Source organism: Pinus tabuliformis, chromosome 9, assembly GCF_031772625.1.
Source record: "Pinus tabuliformis cultivar Carrire ecotype Pingquan chromosome 9, CPIR1, whole genome shotgun sequence".
NCBI lineage: Eukaryota > Viridiplantae > Streptophyta > Pinopsida > Pinales > Pinaceae > Pinus > Pinus tabuliformis.
In genome coordinates this window covers 5,205,561-5,213,178 of record NC_142307.1, presented here as the reverse complement: position 1 = coordinate 5,213,178, position 7,618 = coordinate 5,205,561, and the positions used below count along the sequence as shown (strand labels likewise).

Below are 7,618 nucleotides of genomic sequence, written 5' to 3'. Positions count from 1 at the left end.
AAGGTGTAGTTGGCAAGTTGGATTCCCGAGTTCGACTCTTGAACTCCCGAATCAAGGACCTCCTGAAGTCAATCACTGAACATCGTCCCAAGCTGTCGCATAACCTCATTAGAAGACCACTCCCACGTCTTCAACGAATGAGGGATCCTTCCCTAGATCCACAACTACCGTACTATCTGGACAACCATCCATGTTGAGCCTTTTCACTGAGTTGTTCTAAAAAAGTTTAAGAGGTTTAAATTCTTCATTGAATTCATCATCAAAATTCAATGGATATTCATCTGTGGCTATATTTGCTGATTCTTTCCCTTTTAACAGATCACTGGCATGACTTTTGCAATTCCATGCTGTATACTCAATTTTCCTGCAATAGTAGCTTTCAATTTCACTTTTGTTTGAATTTTTCTTTTTCATCATTGTCTTTGTAAACAATGCATTTTCTATTGGCGAGTTCTCTTCCATATCCTCCAGTTTTAGTCTCTTTTCTTTCGCGAGAAGTGCTGCAATTGTCTCATGCAATTTTTGTGAAGACATTTGACTCAAAGTGAAGACAACATTACTATAACTTGAAGGAAGACTATTTAGTAATATGGCTTTAGCATTTTCATCCTCCTTGGCACCTGCTTCAGCTAATTGTCTTATAAGAGACATTAAATTATTTACATGAATGGACATAGATGTCTCTTCATTCATTTTCAGTCTAAATAATTGCAATTTTATGGAAAAATTTGCGTTTGTAGTTTTTACACCAAATAGTTGAGTCAAATGTTCCCATATTTCGTTAGATGGTTTAGTGAGATCTACAAGATGTAATTGCGAATCTGAAAGAGCAAGTCCAATAATGGACATAGCTTTGTCATCTCTATTTTGCCATTGAATTAACTGTTTAGCATCTGTAGCCACAAATTTTTCTTCATTGATTGTATTTAAATTTTTACTTTCCATAAAGGGAAATTTGTACTACTGAATTTTTCTAAAACCATAAACTCCCTGATCAAAGAAGACTATTAAAAAAATACCCATTTAAACTTAACTTCAACACCGAGGTACCTTTCTGCAATTAAAAAATGCTTCTGTTGCTTTGTGAAAGTGGCATGTCTCAGATAGACCTCGAAATTCGAACAAAACAAAACAGTTTCACATCAGAATGCACTGAAATGTGCAGTGAAGGAGCTTTTTTTCTTTTATAATTTCTGAACAGTGATCTCTGAAAAAAAAAATCAACTCATCTACACTCAACGGCTTATTCTCCTCCCATCTCACTGTCCTGCGTTGCGCATCTTAGATCAAACTCACGCCGGTACTCCACGTTGCATTCTCGACGGCAGCCTCCACAGTCATTTACGCTTGGCGCTGAGACTATGGTCAATGATGACAACTTCGACGGCCAATACGCTGCAGACAGTCGAAATCAATTCACAACTTAGCACTCACTTGGAGCAGTCTTCAATTGGCAGTGTTCAATACAGTTAAGGCTTCAACGCAGCTTCACACAACATCACACAGTCTCACTAGTCGGCTTGACTCAGCGGCCTCACAGGCATAGCAGCGCACTAGCTCTCCGTTACACGACACACGGCGCTCAACACATATGCACAATCCACTGCTTGCCTGACGCTCTGATACCATATTAAGAAATGGCTGAAAGCATTAATTTATTTCACACAAAGGTGTATGCATTCAACACACACATTACATTCAGAGATTACTTCAATGTATAGAATTTTTCAGATCTAACTTATTCCTAACTTAGAGGAGATAGGGAAATCAAATGTGAGATGTCCCTAAATGATGTATAAAAATTACAAGTGAGATGTATAAATTTTAACAGGCAAGATAACTTATAGGTCAATGCCCCATACATCATGACTCGAGCATTTAACACAATGGTTCACCCAGTCTTGGGCAAGGCATACACAACGTTTCTCAATGCATACTGTTAGTTCCCTCTGCTATGCTGGCAACGTACATCAGTGAACACAAACCCATTTTAATAGCTTGCTTGGCTTAGATTACCAGTAATCACCGCAAGAACATTTTCCATCCTTGAAGTGATGGAAACGATTGGCATCTCTCACGACAATTTCTCTTGCAACAATCTTAGCAATGAACTTGATGGCAGAGTGACAATCACCACATACTCGGAGGTTCTTGATAATATGTAAAGTGGTCCTGGGGGTTGTGTTAATAAGCCCAAATGCAATTGCCAACTTCTCACTGTGGTGGGAAAGAACATGTTCCTTCTGCTCCTCCTCCACATCATTCAGCACAAAACTTGTATCGGGCACATATCCTGCACCTTTCATCAGCCCAGACAATCTCTTCAACTCGGCATAAATTTCATGCATTTGCGGGTTGAACATATTTCCCACAAGGAATACATATACCTTCTTATTTACCTCAATCCAACTACTTCCAGGCTTCTTTCTGACCCTCCTGTCTTTCATCATTTTCCGTACCTTTTCAACGTCATTCCATCTTCCAGATGCTGCATAGATGTTTGACAGCAGAACATAAGGTGCAGCATTTGTAGGGTCCAACTCAAAAATGTGGTCTGCCACACGTTCTCCCAACTCTACGTTGCAATGGATTCTGCAAGCACCGAGTAAAGATCCCCACACAGGAGCATCGGGTTTTATTGGCATCCTGTTTATAAAGTCTTCTGCCTCATAGAGACGCCCAGCGCGGCCAAGAACGTCAACCATGCAGCCATAGTGCTCCATTGCAGGTGTGATATGAAAGTGTTGGTTCATGCAATTGAAATATTTACAGCCCTCGTCCACTAGGCCAGCATGGCAGCATGCAGACAAAACACCAACAAAAGTGACATGGTCTGGGTTAGTGCCAGACTGTTGCATTTGTTGAAAGAGTTGGAGGGCCTCCTTGCCACAACCATGCATGGCATATCCTCCAATCATCGCATTCCACAACACTACATCGCGCTGGGGTATTTCGTCAAAAACAGTGTGTGCATTCTCTATGCTCCCACATTTTGCGTACATGTCAATAAGGGCACTACCCACAAACACATTAGACTGCAATCCATTTTGAACTATAACTCCATGAAAGATCTTACCCTGTTCCAAGCTGACACACACTGGGAGAACAATGGCGAAGGTGTCTCGATTTGGCTTTATATTGGCCTGCTGCATTGGTCGAAAACACTCCATTGCCTCCTTACCATGCCCATTCTGTGCATATCCCGCAATTATTGTATTCCAGGAGATTACATCTCGTTCTGGCGTTTTATTAAAAAACTCCAAAGCTTCTTCAAGGCGACCATTCTGTGCATATCCTGCAATCATTGTATTCCAAGACACCACCACTTTTTCAGGCGTTTTCTGAAAGATATGAAGGGCCTCATCAATATACCCATTCTGTACATATCCTGCAATCATTGTATTCCATAATACAGCGTCTCGTTCAGACATTCTGTCAAAGACATTTTGAGCATAATCTATGCTCCCACATTTTGCATACATGTCAACGAGCGCACTACATAGGAACATGTTATATTGAAATCCGCTTCTAATTATAACTTCATGGACCTCCTTTCCCTGTCCCAGAGATGCCAAGTTGGCACATGTTGATAGAACAATGGCAAAAGTCTGTGGGGTTGGATTCAAACCTCTCTGTCTCATTTGCAGAAAAAGAGTTAAGGCTTTCTTACTACAGCCATTCTGTGCATATCCTGCAATCATAGCGTTCCAAGAAATCGCATCATGCTCAGGCATTTTCTTAAATAGTTTCGAGGCCTCCTCAACACAGCCAGTCTCCGCATATCCTACAATCATCATAGTCCATGAAACTACATTTTGTTGAGACATTTCATCAAACACATGACGTGCGTTTTCTAGGCTGCCACATTTTGTATACATGTCTATAAGTGCATTTCCAACAAAGATATTAAGCTCCAAGTCATTTCTGATTATTTTTTCATGAACTTCCTTCCCCCGGTCAAGAGCTACCAAGTCTGCGCAGGCTGTAAGAACCGTTGCAAAGGTTTGCGGATTTGGCTTCACACCTGTGGTTTGCATTTGTTGCAAAATCTTTAATGCCTCCTTACCATGCCCATTCTGTGCATATGCTGCAATCATTGCATTCCATGATACCACATCTCGATCTGGCATCATTTCAAAGACATTCCGTGCCGCACATAATTGCCCATTTTGTGCATAACCTGCAACCATTGTTGTCCAGGAAACCTCATTTGTCTCCGGCATTTGCTGAAAGAGCTTCTGTGCCTCCCCAACACATCCGTTGAGTGCATAGCCTGCAATCATAGCATTCCATGAGACCACATTTCGTTGAGGCATTTTGTCAAATACATTGCGGGCATTCTCTAAGTTTCCACATTTTGCATACATGTCTAAGAGGGCATTCCCCACAAACACATCATACTGAAATCCACTTCTAATTATGTTTGCATGAGTCTCTTTGCCATGAACAAGGGCTGACAAGTTAGCACACGCAGGGAGGACGCTAGAAAAGGTGAATTGATTTGCTTGGATGCCAGTTAATTGCATTTGATATAAAAGCTTCAGGGCTTCCTTGTCACGTCCATACCTGGTATAAGCTGCAATCATGACGGTCCATGAAATCACGTTTGGTTCAGGTATTTGGTCAAAAACTCTGCGAGCGTCAGCAAGACTTCCGCACTTGGTATACATAGTCAAAAGCATATTAGCCAAACATATGTCAGGCTTAAATCCAGCTTCTGACATGTGGAAGTCAATTAGTTTGCCCTCCGAAAGAGCTTTCTTCTTGGTGCAAGTCTGCAATAGATAAGCGTAAGTTGAGGAATCCACGGACTGGTCCATAGCATGCAAAATTCGCATGGCCTCTTTCAGCTTCCCCTTCATACAACAAGTCCTAACATGTCTATTGTTGAAATTCTCATGCTCTGCTGCAGCTGCTTCTGCTCTAACAAAAGCGATCATAGTAGTCTTAAACCTTTTCATTAGACCTTGCAAGAGCCAAGGGATAAGATATTGCAGTACGTTTTTATTTTCATTCCTCTTTAGTGGCCGTGCCATCAGTGTCGGTGCCGGCAGTATCGTTTTGCGTCCTGAAATCACAAAACGACATCAACTTCCATTTTCGCTGTTGTATAGTAGCAGTTCTCATTCAGAATTGTTCTCCTCTTCCATATGTGTGAGAATGGTGTCAGTTCTGTTCAAAATTTAATAGAGATGGGTTGGAAAGAGATGTAGCAGTTCTCGTTCAGAATTTGTCTGTCTCTTGGGTGTGGTATTGGTTATTTGGGTGAGAATCGTGTAGTTTTGTTCATTTAAAAGAGATTGGTTGGAAAGACATTTTCCAGTTATGAAATTTTGATTCAGTGTTAAATTTATTTAGACATGTTCGAGTTATGAAATGTTGATTATATATTTAAATATGTATTATATTTTATTTGTTTTCGTTAATCTCATTGACAATGAGATTTTAGAAATTATTAAAGTATTTCTTAGCTATGAATTTTTAATTTTTTTTTTTAAGCAATTAATGTGTTTAATTAAAAAAAAAATTGATCTATGTGGATATTGGTGGTTATCCGCATATTTCACTTGGACCCCACTATTGTTTTTTGTTTTTTGTTTTTGTTTTTGTTTTTTTTTGCAGTTTTTTAGATTTCTTAGTTGTAGTACAATTTACTATTTTTGGCAGTTTTTCGGGTTCTGAACTTCTGGAGCCGTTTTGAAGCTCTAAACAATGTTTTTTTTTGGGAAAACAAAAAATTGCTCGCTCAAAATTTGTAGTTTTCGGATAGATCTTTCTAGCAAGGTATTGTGCGTGTCAAACAGAGATCGTATGTCAAAGTTACGACCTCGGGAAGTTGATGTACCAATTTCCCCAAACAAGGTCCATAGTTTGTCCTTCCATCTCTTACGGTTAGGTTTTTGGATGTTTGGGTTTTCCATTGTTTTTCAATAATAAATAGGGCTTGGAGCCTCATTGTAACACAGTTTAGAGGCATGTAGCCGCCACATCTCTTTTCAGAGACAAGCTACCATCGCCCGAGCTAGTCTTATTTCTGTTATGTTTGTATGCATATTTCAATATTTGATATTTAATGAAATGAATTGTTATTTTTGCTGCATCTTTGTATTTATGGTTATATTTGTAATTTGTTGCGTTTCTGTTTAAATCTAAATCAGTGGTATTAGAGTGGTCTGCTTTTTCTCTGTTTTTCTTTGCATGTTCCCAACGAGGTCGACATATAAGGAGTTAGGGCTTGAAATCGTCGAACCTTTGCAAAACTAGCTTCGCAAATCCCAATGACCTCCAATGGTAGATGAAAAGAAAGACGAGGGGGCAGGAGATCCTATTAAAATTTTGCTCTAAGAAGCCCTTGAGCGACAAAGGAACACAATGATGGACAACTTTGCCCAGATCCTTCAGCGGCTACCCAAGGGCGACACATCTACTTCTAACAACTACTCTAGAAGTGCCACACCCTTTAAGGTACAAGTTAATTTTGACATTCTCATATTTGAGGGTCAGATAGATATAGACGCTGTAGATAAATAATTAAATCTGCTAGAAGGATATTTTTCCGTTCATGATTTTTCCGGCCATGAAAAGATCACTTTTGCACTTCTCAAAGCAGCCCCCCACATTAAAGACTGGTGGGAAACCTACTATGAGCAAAAGGATGAAAGTACGAACTCATTGTTTTTAGCCGCACCCACTTGGAACTCGTTCCGGGATGCCATCAATGAGCAATACTACCCTGTTGGGAGCTATGAGGATAAATACATAAAGTGGACAACGCTGCGACACAGAAGGGACCAAGATGTGCCAGCATTTACCAATGTTTTTCATACCCTTTGCACAAAGTTGGGTATCAAGGATTCTGAGAAGCATTTGGTTCTCAAGTACCATGGCTGCATACACAGGTACATCCAGGACGAGATGAAGTTCCTGGACATCTCCTCACTCGGCACGACATACCGATACGCTGTCAAGATCGAGCAAAAGTTTAAACAGAAGAAGTGAGACTTTGGATATGCGAATCTGAAGCAAGGGAAAGGTGCCCCCAAACCGTAGAACAAAGGACAAAGCCAAGGTGGGGCGACCCAGGACAACCCGCCAAAGCCGCAAGCAAAGAACAACACCGCGAAGCCAAAGAAGGACATGGGAAAGTGGTGTGAGTTCCATAAGAGCTCCACTCACAACACAAGTGAGTGTCGGGCCAAACAATCATTGGTGCGCGAGCTAAAGGCTTCAGAATCAGATGCATGTTCCGACTCTAAGTCAGAACCCGACAAGGGGAATGACAAAGGGAAGCAAATTATCGATGCGGAGCCCAACGCCACCGTTGCCACCATGAAGATCCAGAAGGAGGAACCCGAAGATCTAGAGGAGGAGGAGCGCCTCTTCCACTCCAAGATGTGGGTAAAGAGTTCCTCGCTACAGTTCATTGTCGACATCAAGAGCCAAAAGAACCTCATTTCGGCAGAGTTCATGAAGCGACTGGGCTTACCGACTACAACACATCCGTGACCATACACCATCGGGTGGTTTCACTAAGGATGAGATCTTCGCGTGAGCCAACAGTGCCACCTTCCATACAACATCGAGCCCTTCACGATGAAGTATTATGTGACGTTGCTTC

At 41.0% G+C, this 7,618-nt stretch overlaps 1 pseudogene; it reads right to left on the bottom strand.

Moving 5' to 3' along the window:
* Window positions 1-1,135: 1,135 nt before the first annotated feature.
* Window positions 1,136-5,321, bottom strand: LOC149146828 (pentatricopeptide repeat-containing protein At2g22070 pseudogene; annotated as a pseudogene).
* Window positions 5,322-7,618: the final 2,297 nt, after the last annotated feature.